The following is a 15,010-nucleotide window of genomic DNA, read 5'->3' as shown; positions in this document are numbered from 1 at the left end:
ATATTCAACATCACTCATTATTAGTGATATGCAAATCAAAACTACAGTGAGGTATCATCTCACACTGGTCAGAATGTCCATCATCAAAAAGTCTACAAACAATAAACGCTGGAGAGGATGTGAAATAAAAGGAACCCTGTTGTTCCATTAGTGGGAATGTAAATTGATACAGCCACTATACAGAACACTATGGAGATTCCTTTAAAAACTAGGAACAAAACTACTATATGACCCCAAACTCCCACTACTGGGCAGATAGCCTGCAGACACCACAATTGAAAAAGACACATGTACCCCAATGTTCATTGCAATACTGTTTACAATAGCTAAGACATGGAAGCAACCTATATGTCCATCAACAGATGAATGGATAAAGAAGTTACAGTGCATTTACACAATGGATTATTCAGTTCAGTTCAGTTGCTCAGTCGTGTCTGACTCTTTGCGACCCCATGAAATGCAGCACGCCAGGCCTCCCTGTCCATCACCAACTCCCGGAGTTCACCCAACACAAGTCCATCAGGTCGGTGATGCCATCCAGCCATCTCATCCTCTGTCATCCCCTTCTCCTCCTGCCCCCAATCTGTCTCAGCATCAGAGTCTTTTCCAATGAGTCAACTCTTCGCATAAGGTGGCCAAAGTACTGGAGTTTCAGCTTTAGCATCATTCCTTCCAAAGAACACCCAGGACCGATCTCCTTCAGAATGGACTGGTTGGATCTCCTTGCAGTCTAAGGGACTCTCAAGAGTCTTCTCCAACACCACAATTCAAAAGCATCAATTCTTCGGTGCTCAGCTTTCTTCACAGTCCAACTCTCACATCCATACATGACTACTGGAAAAACCATAGCCTTGACTAGACAGACCTTTGTTGGCAAACTAATGTCTCTGCTTTTGAATATGCTATCTAGATTGGTCATAACTTTCCTTCCAAGGAGTAAGCGTCTTTTAATTTCATGGCTGCAATCACCATCTGCAGTGATTTTGGAGCCCAAAAAATAAAGTCTGACACTGTTTCCACTGTTTCCCCATCTATTTGCCATGAAGTGATGGGACCAGATGCCATGATCTTCGTTTTCTGAATGTTGAGCTTTAAGCCAACTGTTTCACTCTCCTCTTTCACTTTCATCAAGAAGCTTTTTAGTTCCTCTTCACTTTCTGCCATAAGGGTGGTGTCATCTGCATATCTGAGGTTATTGATATTTCTCCCAGCAATCTTGATTCCAGCTTGTGCTTCTTCCAGTAATAATGGATTATTACTCAGCTATAAAAAGGATGCATTTGAGTCAGTTCTAATGAGGGAGATGAGTCTAGAGCCTATTATACAGAGTGAAGTAAGTCAGAAAGAGAAAGAAAAATATATTAACACATGTATATGGACTCTAGAAAGATAATACTGATGATCCTACTTGCAGGGCAGCAAAGGAAAACAAAGACATAAAGAACAGAATTTTGGACACAGTGGGGAAGCAGAGGGTGGGGTGATTTGAGAGAGTAGCATTGAAACATATACATTACTATATGTAAAATAGATATCCAGTGGGAATTTGCTATATGACGCAGGGAACCCAAAGCTGGTGCTTTGTGACAACCTAGAGGGGTGGGATGGGGAGGGAGTTGGGAGGGAGGTTTAAGAAGGAGGGGACATATGTGTAGTTACAACTGATTCATGTTGATGTATGGCAGAAACTATTGCATCATTGTGAATTAATTATCTGCTAATTAAAAATAAAAATCTAAAAGAAACAGTCATATCTGAGTCTATGCACATCTCCCTCAAATATGACATTTCAGCTAACACCTTGGTAATATAACCCGTATTTGTAGTTGCGTTACAAATCTGCTATAAGGAGAACAGATTCTTACTAAATTTATGTAAATGACTAACCCTAATGCCATGAAAAGAATATTCAAGAGTTTTGGGGAGGGATCGGGTAGAGAGAAAAAGTAAATGTTTCATCTTTGTTTACAAAGGTATACTTTGCCAAATTGCTTTAAGTCATAGATAGCTTAAGAAAAAAGATTTTCTGAAATTTGGAGAAAAAAATATTAAGGAATCAGCAATATTTCAAACAAAAAAATTATAATCTTCCTCCTTAATCCATTCAGTCCTATGTAATTAATATTTGTTTGTTCAAATCCAGCTTTTCCATTAGTTCTGTAAATTTTTACTCAATTCAGTTTTATGATCTTAAAGCTAACAGAAACCTGTACTTGTCAAAGTCCTTTCCACTAATCTTCTTGAAGATGAAGCACATTTGAAGAAATACTTTTACAAAAGCATCTGAGTAAAACAATAACTGTGTGTAAGTGACAAAAAACTTTAAAATGCCCATCATTAAAAATCTGTTGAAAGCTCATTTTAATGGCATTGACAAGGAAATTTGCATATTTCTATGATATAAAATGTTTTAAGATAACTGGCGTTATGACTGATAATCATACCAGGATATGTCCGATTTCTAGGAATTTATCACAATTTTACAAAATTTATAACTTATACAAATACAACATAAAGAAGGCTTAGTACTACTTCTTATTTGACAATGCTTCCAATATGATTTAATACATCAAATAAACCAAATTGTTTAACATTTCCTTTTATACAAAGAGAGAACAAGTGTTTTAAAATTTTGCAGGGAACCTGTAATATCCCAAAGTTAGTTTGAGGTCAAAATGACTTCATTTAGAATTTGACCTGGGGAAAGTTTGTCAAAGAAATCAAAAGATTTTAAAGTCCTTGGTCAAGCAGGATCATAGATCACTGTGAAAAAATACTGTTATCCATTTAACAATAATAGCAGTTAAAGACTTCAAAGGCAAATGCAGGAAGTTAAGTAATGCTAAAGAAAAATGTAGCTCTTTTACTAAAGAAGACTCAGCTTTCTTAACTAATCAAAAGACCCGATAAAGATAGCACAGGAAATTATTCTGATAAGACACAAAATCTTTCTTTTCTAGGCAAATTACTTAAAAGGTCAGAAAAGAAAACTTTTACAATCTCTTATCAAGAGCGGGACAACAGTTCAATAAAACCTTATTGTTTTCACAGAGGGGGAAAGCACATTCTAACTTTATAACTGCTTCCTTTTTATATTAAAATTTATTCACTAGAATTCATTTCCACCTTAGCCAGTCTCAACCATGCATAAAAACCCTTACCAGATTCCTTTTCCACAAACCTTATACAACTTTCTTCTTTATTTATTTTTATTTTTCTTAAGACTTATTTGCTTATTTATTTGGCTGCACCAGGGCTTAGTTGTAGTGTTCAGACCTTCAATCTTCACTGTGGCTGTGGGATCTAGTTCCCCGACCAGCGATTAAACCTGGGCCACCTGTATTGGGAGGGCAGAGGCACTCTGACAGCTTTTAACTGCCTGAGCACAGCTTTCAACTGCCTGAGCCATGTTGACCAATTATATGGGGTTTTTTCTTTTTTGCTTTTATGATTCTCATTAGCAATAGCCTTTACTTACTAGACCCCGTACAGCTTAAGTCAAACTCAGTACAATCTGAAACCCAGTCTAGTTTTTCAGTGGGACCTAGTCCTGCTCCAGCTGTTCACCTGATGTGGAATTTGTGGGGTGGATAAAGAACTGAACCAGCAGGTCCCCAACTATGAATTGCAGACTGAGGTTCCACACAATGGAGAACTTCATACTGAGCCATCAATCATTCCCAAATGGAATCTGATGACAGAAACAAGGGCTGAGATTTCAAATCAAATAGGGAACTGACTAGCAAGCCAATTAGACCAGGAGCTTGATACAAAGGAGAGCAGAGCTCAGAACATAGAGCAACTTGCCCAGGGCCCCACTGAAGATGACCGAACCAAAAAAACTCCAAAGAGACCACACCCATGTCTCTTGTTTCAAAAACTCTTGAAAGAAATCTTTGAAGTCTTGTCACTGCCTCCAAATCTGCTAAACTGAGTAAATGGAAAGATCTAATTGGCTTTAATTCAATGATTCATGAAGCAGGCAACCTCCCATCTAACAGAAAGGAATTTCAAAGAGCTTATCCAAATAAAAGCCTTTTATAGGCAGAAAGCGGTAAGAAGCAGAAGTTTCTAGCAAAGGGTGGATTATTTCAGGCAAGGTCACCTTTCTATGGGGGAAGGAAAGGGTTTTATTGGGTAGATTACCTTATTAATCCTGATTATGTAATTTCAGATTGACTGGTGAAAGGTCACATTTTGGGGAGAGGCTGAAGCTGCAGTTAAGTTAGGTATTAGGTCTTGGTTTGCTGACTTGGGGGTTAACACAACTGACTCCATCTTGGGCCTGTTGTCTCTTTTCTATCTTTGTTAGGCCACAAAGATGCATTCTTTTACTATGTACAGGAGATTGTACTTAAAAACTGCAGCCTGCCTTCTTTGCCACATCACAATCCCTCCCCAGTGCTGGCTATTTTCCCTAACATGGCTTTGCACAGACAGCCCTGATACAAGAGCCCAGCTACCACCTGAAGCAGCACCTACCTACCTGAGAAAAACCACTAAAGAGGATAATGATGACCAGAAAACATGGTGACAACTTCTCCATGTTCCTTCCTGCAGTCACTGTGCCCAGAATCTGGGTTATCCTCCTGGAAAGAGCAGCATCAGTTGGGCTATCTGGGGCTTGGGTGTCTGAGATCCCTCTGACTCAGGTCTGCCCCCTTTGACTTTATATGTGCAATAGTCAGATTGTCTCAGCTGATGGGTAAATGATTTTGCAAAACTGCTCCTTAGAACCATAAATCAAAGCTCTAAGGGCAAATAAACCAATACAAACCACAAAACGGGAGACCAACATGGGTTATTTATTAGCGACTCCATGTAGCCTACTGGAGCTCCAATAGCTCTGCATTGCAGTGTTTTGTGAATTAAAACAGCCACATCTTATGAGTCCATTCTGGAGAAATGTTGCTAAAAATTTGGGGATGGAGGAGATATTTTACTCACAAAGGCAACCATAACACCACTTAGGATCATGAAAAATTAGAAAACTAAGGCATGTTTAAGGAAACTGTATACATCTACAATCACTAAATAGAATGGATAATTGTTTAAAGTATTGGTTGTGAACTTTATCCTACAACATGCAAAAAATGCTTATAATAGTATAATATGAGAAAAATAACATAAATTTGTTTATATACAATTTTTTAAATGAAGTAACTAGTTCAGAAAAAAATCTAACAGGAATAACCCCCCCACCACAAAAAAAAAAAAAAAAAAGTGTGTACTTATCATGGTAATGAAATTATGAAGAATACTTTTCTTTCATTAACATTTTCATAATATAGTTATATTGCTTATAAAATAAAGTGTGTGTGTGTGTGCATGCGCACACATGTATGTGTGTAATTAAGCAAAGAAAGAGAGAACAGAATAAAGATAAGTAGCCCATGAAGCTTCAAAAGCTAGTTTCATTTTATGAATAAGACACCCAGCTTGTGGCTATTTGACTTTAATCCAAAAACATTATAATTTCACATAAAAAGAATCTTAAGTGTATTCATCATGAGTTTTCCCATTGTAGTCAATAAGAATGGCAAACCACTTCAGTATTCCTGCCTTGAGAAACCCATGAACAGTATGAAAAGCCAAAAAGATATGAAACTGCAAGATGAACTCCCCAGGTCAGTAGGTGCCCAATATGCTACTGGAGAAAAGTGAAGAAATAACTCTAGAACGAATGAAGACATGGAGCCAAAGTGAAAACAAAGCCCAGTTGTGGATTTGACTGGTGATGGAAGTAAAGTCCAATGCTGTAAAGAGCACTGTTGCATAGGAACCTGGAATGTTAGGTCCATGATCAAGGTAAATTAGAAGTGGACAAACATGAGATGGCAAGAGTGAACATTGACATCTTAGAAATCAGTGAACTAAAATGGACTGGAATGGGCGGATTTGATTCAGATGACCATTATATCTACTACTGTGGGCAAGAATTCCTTAGAAAAAATGGAATAGCCATCATAGTCAACAAAAGAGTCCAAAATGCAGTACTTGGGTGCAATCTCAAAAATGACAGGATGATCTCTGTTCATTTCCAAGGCAAACCATTCAATATCCTAGTAATCCAAGTCTATGTCCCACCAGTAGTGCTGAAGAAACTGAAGTTGAATGGTGCTATGAAGACCTACAAGACCTTCTAGAACTAACACCCCAAAAAGATGTCTTTTTCATAAGGGACTGGAATGCAAAAGTAGGAAGTCAAGAGATACCTGCAGTAACAACAAATTTGGCCTTGGAGTACAGAATGAAGCAGGGCAAAAGCTAATAGAGTTTTGCCAAGAGAACATGCTAGTCATAGCAAACACCCTCTTCCAACAAAACCAGAGAATACTCTAGACATGGACATCACCAAATGGTCAATACCAAAATCAAATTGATTATATTCTTTGCAGCCAAAGATGGAGAAGCTCTATACAGTTAGAAAAACAAGACCAGGAGCTGACTGTGGCTCAGATCATGAACTCCTTATCACCAAATTCAGAGTTAAATCGAAGAAAGTAGGGAAAACCACTAGCCATTCACATATGCCCTAAATCAAATCCTTTATGAATATAAAGTGGAAGTGACAAATAGATTCAAGGGATTAGATTTGATAGACAGAGTGCCTGAAGAACTATGGATGGAGGTTCATGACATTGTACAGGAGGCAGTGATCAAAACCATCCCTAAGAAAATGAAATGGAAATAGGCAAAATGGTTGTCTGAGGAGGCCTTACAAATAGCTGAGAAAAGAAGACAAGTGAAAGGCCAAGGAACAAAGGAAAGATATACCCATTTGAATGCACAGTTCCAAAGAATAGCAAGGAGAGATAAGAAAGCCTTCCTCAGTGGTCAATGCAAAGAAATAGAGGAAAACAACAACATGGGAAAGACTAGAGATCTCTTCAACAAAATCAGAGATACCAAGGGAACATTTCATGCAAAGATGGGCACAATAAAGGAAACAATATGGACCTAACAGAAGCAGAAGATATTAAGAAGAGGTGGCAAGGATACATAGAAGAACTACACAAAAAAGATCGACATGACCCTCATAACCACGATGGCGTGATCACTCACCTAAAACCAGACATCCTGGAATGTGAAGTCAGGTGGGCCTTAGGAAGCATCACTATGAACAAAGCTAGTGGAGGTGATGGAATTCCAGTTGAGCTATTTCAAATCCTGAAAAATGATGCTGTCAAAGTGCTGCACTCAGTGTGCCAGCTAATTTAGAAAACTCAGCAGTGGCCACATTTTCATTCCAATCCCAAAGAAGAGCAATGCCAAAGAATGTTCAAACTACCACACAATTGCACTCATCTCACACGCTAGCAAAGTAATGCTCAAAATTCTCCAAGCCAGGCTTCAACAGTATGTGAACTGTGAAATTCCATATGTTCAACCTGGATTTAGAAAAAGCAGAAGAACCAGAGATCAAATTGCCAACATCCATTGAATCATCAAAAAAGCAAGAGAGTTCCAGGAAAACATCTACTTCTGCTTTATTGACTATGTCAAAGCCCTTGACTGTGTGGATCACAACAAACTATGGAAAATTCTTCAAGAGATGAGAATACCAGATCACCTTACCTGTCTCCTGATAAATCTGTATGCAGGTCAAGAAGCAACAGTTAGAACTGGACATGGAACAACAGACTGGTTCCAAATTGGGAAAGGAGTACACCAAGGCTGTACATTGTAATCCTGCTTATTTCACTTATATGCAGAGTACATCGTGCAAAATGCCAAGCTTGATGAAGCACAAGGTGAAATTAAGATTGCCGGGAGAAAGATCAATAACCTCAGATATGCAGATGACACCACCCTTATGGCAGAAAGTGAAAAGGAACCAAAGAGCCTCTTGATGAAAGTGAAAGAGAAGAGTGAAAAAGCTAGCTGAAAACTCAACATTCAGAAAACTAAGATTATGGCTTCTTGTCCCATCACTTCATGGCAAATAGATGAGGAAACAATGGAAACAGTGACAAACTATTTACTGGACTTCAAAATCACTGCAGATGGTGACTGCAGCCATAAAATTAAAAGACTCTTGCTCTTTCGAAGAAAAGCTGTGATGAACCTAACTGCTGCTGCTACTGCTGCTAAGTCGCTTCAGTCGTGTCCGACTCTGTGTGACCCCATAGACGGCAGCCCACCAGGCTCCCCCGTCCCTAGGATTCTCCAGGCAAGAACACTGGAGTGGGTTGCCATTTCCTTCTCCAATGCCTGAAAGTGAAAAGTGAAAGTGAAGTCGATCAGTCGTGTCCGACTCTTAGCGACCCCATGGACTGCAGCCTACCAGGCTCCTCTGTCCATGGGATTTTCCAGGCAAGAGTACTGGAGTAGGGTGCCATTGCCTTCTCTGATGAACCTAGACAGCATATTAAAAAGCAGAGACATTACTTTGCTGACAAAGGTCCATCTAGCCAAAGCTATGATTTTTCCAGAGTCATGGATGGATGTGAGAGTTGGACTATAAAGAAATCTGAGCCCCCAAGAATTGATGCTTTTGAATTGTGGTGCTGGAGAAGACTCTTAAGAATCCCTTGAACTGCAAGGAGATCTAGCCAATCCATCCTAAAGGAAATAAGTCCTGAATATTCATTGGAAGGACTGATGCTGAAGCTGAAGCTCCAATACTTTGGCCACCTGATGCAAAGAACTGACTCACTAGAAAAGACCCTGATGCTGGGAAAGATCGAAGGCAGGAGGAGAAGGGGACAACAGAGGATGAGATGGTTGGGTGGTATCACCAACTCGATGGACATGAGTTTGAGCAAGCTCTAGGAGTTGGTGAGTCACAGGGAAGCCTGGCATGCTGCAGTCAGGGCGTTGCAAAGAGTTGGAGTGACTGAGCGACTAAACTGAACCGAAGTCAATGAGAAATCGATATTAGACATTATTTCTTTCCTATTTGACTGGAAGAAGTGACATGTGGGTAGCATATTCTAAACTCCCAACAGAAAAGATCTATTACAAATGACAGTACATTTCTGGAAAGGTTTCTCTTCTAATGATGTATTAGTTAAAAATTCCTTTTAATTACCCTTTCTCAAACTCTTTGCATCTTATTTTTAAAATGTAAAACTTACTTAAAGTAATTGCTTCAAAAGCTTCTTATTCCAAACATTTGTCAAATTAAATAAATATGCATACTTTGAACAAAAATTATAGGTAAAACATTAGGACAAAGAAGGAAAGTGTTTTCCAAGTACTTGAACTGCCTTCTCATTAGCATTGGTTTTCCCAGGTTAAGTCAAAAGAAGGCAGCTGCAAGTATGATGGCAGGACTCTGGAAATGTTATTGATTTCAAGGAGCTGACCAGATCATCAGATCTGTGTCCATAACGGGTATTCTGAACAAGGCTTAAAATTGAAAAAGAGAGAGAGAGATAGAGGGACATAAAAATAGAGAGAGTGAGAGCTATAGAAATAGAAAGAGAATTGAAAGAAAAAGGAAGACAGAATTTGAGAGACCTTCCTGTGAACCATTTCACAAGCCACCCCTAGTTCCAAGAATCTGCCCAAGCAACACTGTAACCACTCACACCATGGGACAGAAGAGAGGTGTGTGCAATAGACCAGATTGCCTTGTGACATTTTCCCTGCTCAGATATGTTTGCTTGGGTGTCCTCTCTTATCTTTTACAGCTCATGATATCCCCATGAAAATTTTTAAGGATCTCAGCTTTTCTAGATATCTTGGCTCTTTGGTTTCTCCCTGATTTAAAGCCCCAGTACATCAGAAAAACACTTCATTTAGAGACTCCCAAGTATCAACTGGGGATAAAGAAAAACACTGTAAGACAAACAATGTTTGTTATCTTTCTATCACAGTGCAGCTTTATTGAATAAATAAGAGCATGGTAAATATAGACCTATCAGTTTGTTTAATCCTCAAGGACCTATAACTCTAGATTCCAGTGTTTAAAGAGAAAGTTTGGTGTGCCCACAATTCAATCTGAAACCACTATAACATGGGGAAAAGAGAAAGCAAGGGACATGTCAGTCAGAAACAACCATAGATCCAGTCAGAGAAAAGAGTAGCCTTTTCAAAGCTATCACTCAGCCTAGAACAGTGGTTCCCCAGCCCCCGCTGTTGGAGACTCGGCTGCACATTGTAATCAACTAAGGAGCTTCAAAAATACTAATGTCTGTATACCTAGACAAAACTATAACTCAAAAATGTACATGTACCCCTGTGGTCCTAGCAGCGCTATTCATAATAGTCAAGACATGGATACAACCTAATGTCCACCGATAGATGAATGGATGAAGAAGATGTGGTACATATATACAACAGAATATTACTCAGCCATAAAAAGAACAAAACAATGTCATTTGCAGCAATATGGATGCAACTAGAGACCATCATGATCACTAAGTGAAGTCAGAAAAAGAAAGACAAATACCGTATGATAGCACTTATATGTGGAATCTGAAATACGCCACAAATAAACCTATCTACAAAGAAGAAAACAGACACAGAGCACAGACTTGTGGCTGCCAAGGAGAAGAGAGTGGGGGAGAGAAGGACTGGGAGTTGGGGATTAGCAGATGTAAACTATTATATATAGGATAGATAAACATCAAGGCCTTATAGGATAACATGCGAGCATGTTAAGTCGTTTCAGTTGTGTCCAACTCTGTGTAACCGTATAGACTGTAGCCCCCAGGTTCCTCTGTCCATGGGATTCTCCAGGCAAGAATACTGGAGTGGGTTGCCTTGCCCTCCTCCAGGGGATCTTCCTGACCCAGGGATCGAACTCACATCTCCTACGGCCCCTGCATTGGCAGGTGAATTCTTTACTACTAGCACCAACTGGGAAGCCCTACTGTATAGCACAGGGAACTACATTCAATACCCTGTGATAAACCATAAAGGAAAAGAATATACAAAAAAAGAATGTCTATATGTATATAAGAGAGTCACTTTGACTGATTGACAATCAAGCAGAGATTGATTGACATGACACTGTAAATCAACTATACTGAAGTTAAAAAGAAGAAAAAGTTTTAAAAAATACTGATGCCTGGATCTCATCACCAAAGAATCTACTGCAATAATATGGGATGTGACCTGGGAAACTGGATTTTTAAAAGCTCCCTCAAGTGATTATAATATTAGCAACTAAATTTGAAAATTGCTAGCCTAAAGAATTTCTCATATGATTATATGCCTTTAATGAGTACTTCCTAGACCATGAAATGATGTCTAAGGGCACAACTAACAGTGGAAAAGATGGGGGCTTCCAAGTCAAAGAAGAGCTTTGACAATATGTCAAGGGCTTCTGTTGTTATTCAGTCCCTAAGTTGTAGCCAACTCTTTGCAACTTTATTGGCTGTAGCACATCAGGCTCTTCTGTCCTCCACTGTCTCCCAGAGTTTGCTCAAATTCATGTCCATCAAGTCAGTGATGCTATCTAGCCATCTCATCCTTTGCTGCCTTTTTCCTTTGGCCTTCAATCTTTCCCAGCATTAGGGTCTTTTCAAATAAGTCAGCTCTTCACATCAGGTAGGCAAAATACTGGAGTTTCAGCTTCAGCATCAGTCCTTCCAATGAATATTCAGGGTTGAATTCCTTTGGTATTGTTTGGTTTGATCTCCTTACTATCCAAGGGACTCTCAAGAGCCTTCTCCAACACCACAATCCAAAAGCATAAATTCTCCAGCAGTCAGTCTCCTTTATGGTCCGACTCTCACATCCATACATGACTAGAGGAGAAATCATGGTTTTGACTATATGGACCTTTGTTGGCAAAAGGGTGTCTGTGCTTTAATCTGTCTAATGTAATGATGCTAAAGTCGAATAGGAATTTCATGTACAAGGCATTCTTGCAAACATATAATAATAAAATGAAAAGTTGAGAGATTGCCAGTGCCCCCAGAATGGTAGTTTACATGCTGTATGTATGGCATCCTGGAATGGCTTCTCCATGAGAAAATGTGTATGCATCTCCATACCCCCTCTCCTCCTCTAGGGGTGTGAGTACAACATATAAATTTTTACTGCATGTGGCAGTAGAAAGCAGTGGTTTGAAGCATGGGTCTTGGAGTCAGACTGCCTAAGTTCAATTCCAACTCTGGACAAGTTAATTAACCTTTCTGGACCTCAGTTTCCTCATCTGTAAAATGTGGACTATAAAATGATACTTGCCTCATAGGGTAGTCATTAAGCAAATAAATATGCCTAAAAAAACAGTGGAAACAGTGTCAGACTTTGTTTTGGGGGGCTCCAAAATCACTGCAGATGGTGATTGCAGCCATGAAATTAAAAAACGCTTACTCCTTGGAAGGAAAGCTATGACCAACCTAGATAGCATATTCAAAAGCAGAGACATTACTTTGCCAACAAAGGTCCATCTAGTCAAGGCTATTGTTTTTCCAGTAGTCATGTATGGATATGAGAGTTGGACTGTGAAGAAAGCTGAGTGCTCAAGAATTGATGCTTTTGAACTGTGGTGTTGGAGAAGACTCTTGAGAGTCCCTTGGACTGCAAGGAGATCCAAGCGGTCCATTCTAAAGGAGATCGGTGCTAGGTGTTCTTTGGAAGGAATGATGCTAAAGCTGAAACTCCAGTACTTTGGCCACCTCATGCCAAGAGTTGACTCATTGGAAAAGACTCTGATGCTGGGAGGGATTGGGGGCAGGTGGAGAAGGGAATGACAGAGGATGAGATGGCTGGACGGCATCACTGACTCGATGGACGTGAGTTTGAGTGAACTCCAGGAGTTGGTGATGGACAGGGAGGCCTGGAGTGCTGCAATTCATGGGGTTGCAAAGAGTCAGACACGACTAAGCTACTGAACTGAACTGAAAGGCCTTAGAACAGTGAATGGAATATGGTATGAGCTCACTATGTATAACGTATTTTTAAGACCATCTGTGATCTGTCCTGTGTGACTAAGCAATTACCATTCTAGGAGTGGTGATGGAAACTTAGAGATTCCTTATCTATGTGTATAAGAAGACATGGGTTGGATGTACTAAACTGAATGAGTCCTTAGATCCTGCACCAGAGGCAGACAAAGGGGATAGATAACTTGAGTCAATGTGTGCTAGATCCTTCTTTAAAGACCACCAACCTGCCTTCAAGGTTATTGGGAGCCACACATATCTCAGATAAGACTTCTGAGCTGCCAGGAAGACACTAAAGTGTTGGTTCTAAAAACATTTGGCAAAAGAGCTTGTGAATGGCAGACTCCTGGGCTCTAACTCCAGAGTCTAATCTGGTAGGTCTGGGGTCAATGAGTCTACAGTAAACACCTTGGGTGACAATGATGCTTGTAATCACCAGGCCAGGTTAAGAATCAGTTTAAGAATCACTGGACCAAGCTATCTAGGAAATTTGAGATAGGAATCTGCATTTTCTGAAGAAGAAAGGTAGCAAGCCCACTCAACCCACTTTCTGTTACAGGAGAAAGGAAAAGATAAATAGATAATATGGAGGCAGAGAATAACAAGGGAGGCATCTAGGCAAGTTCTGCCAACCCACCTGAGACTAGAGGTTGGCTGTCTTCAGATGAAATTATTTAGAAATCAACACAGCATTTTCCTTCTTTCCCTGGGAGTCTAAGGATCAGAAATTGATATTTTCAAAACCTGATTTGGGTAACTTTTTTTCTTTTTTGGCTGTGGGGCTCACAGAATCTTAGCTCCCTGACCATGGATTGAACCCAGGCCAACTGCCAGGGGATTCCTGGGTATTTTTGTTGGTGATGTTGCTGTTTTAATGATCTGGAGTCACTTACTTCTTTTTTTTCCCCTGTCAATCTTTACTTCCCTGGAGATCAAACTAAGTGATAGTGAGAAACATTAGGGAAAAAAATCACTGACTTACCATCCTACCTACTTTCTCAACTGGGACTCCAAATCTATTTCCATCAGGCCCAGTCCCATTTCCAAAGCAGCCTGCAGTCTCTCCTCCAAGCTCTGGATGGACCACAAGAAAGGGTCCTCATCCATTCATCTGGCTGGAGGCCACTCAAGATCACTGCGACCAGTGATCCAGTATTTCTCCCTGACAAAGGGAGACTTTATATACCTGATCTGTGCATCACCATGTTGCATCTTGTGCTAAGATGTTCACACTTGAGTCACTTCAAGCCAAGACTTGAAGACCTGGTTCATATTCTTACCAGCATGGCTATTTTCAGTCAGCAAAGGAAAGTGTCCTGTTGGGTAGCAGCCTCCAGCGTCTGCCTTTGGCTTTACATAGGCAATTGGTCTACCCCCAATGTTTGGTCTATAACTGAACTACAATATCTCTTCATGCTACTAAGCTTCATGTCATTGATAGAAGTGTACAAATCTATCCTCTTACCCCCTTTGAAGGAAAGAAATGTTTATCATTTACTACTCATGTAGTAATCACTTTCCTCGTGCCTCAGACAGTAAAGAATCCACCTGCAATGCAGGATACCCAGGTTTCATCCCTGGGCCTAGAACATCCTCAGGAGGAGGGGATGACTACCCACTCCAGTATTCTTGTCTGGAGAATTCCATGGACAGGGGAGCCTGGCAGGCTACAGTCCGTGGGGTTGCAAAGAGTCAGACATGACTGATCGACTAACACATTCACTTCTTTTTTTTTTTTTTTCGTAAGCATGTGCCCTCCATATAGCTTACATCATTTTCTCTCAAGGAAACCCTATATAGTAATTTTATTGTAGGTTTTATATCTCGTTTGGCCCCCTGTCTTCTTAACTTGAGCCTTAACACCTGATTTTACTTTTGAACAAACTGGATGCATGATCCCTGCTATTAAGGAGAACCAGTGTAAATGACATGGGTACATTAACATCAGCCTTACTGAATAATTGATCTTACTCTCCATTTGCTGTGACAAAGAATTGCTTAGAACTAACTTACCCAAACCAAAATCATCCTCTCTGGTAGATGTCATATAACATTTAATTGGATTATGTCAAACAACTCTATATAGTCCATTACAATAATACCCCAGTTACCTTGGGATATTTTCTCTAACAGGATTACAATGAAGAATCTTTAGGTAAGCTAAA

General features: G+C 39.8%; 1 long non-coding RNA gene across 1 annotated transcript in view; it reads right to left on the bottom strand.

Annotated features, from left to right (window-relative positions):
• LOC133238723 (uncharacterized) overlaps window positions 1–5,113 on the bottom strand; it is a 37,070-nt gene extending 31,957 nt beyond the window's left edge. Inside the window, exon 1 of the long non-coding RNA XR_009733607.1 lies at window positions 4,487–5,113. This is a non-coding gene — a long non-coding RNA (uncharacterized LOC133238723). The remainder of the gene's footprint in view (window positions 1–4,486) is intronic.
• Between the last annotated feature and the right edge of the window lie 9,897 nt (window positions 5,114–15,010).

The sequence above is a fragment of the Bos javanicus genome, chromosome 3 (genome assembly GCF_032452875.1).
Source record: "Bos javanicus breed banteng chromosome 3, ARS-OSU_banteng_1.0, whole genome shotgun sequence".
Lineage (NCBI taxonomy): Eukaryota > Metazoa > Chordata > Mammalia > Artiodactyla > Bovidae > Bos > Bos javanicus.
This window is presented reverse-complemented; position numbering and strand designations above follow the sequence as displayed.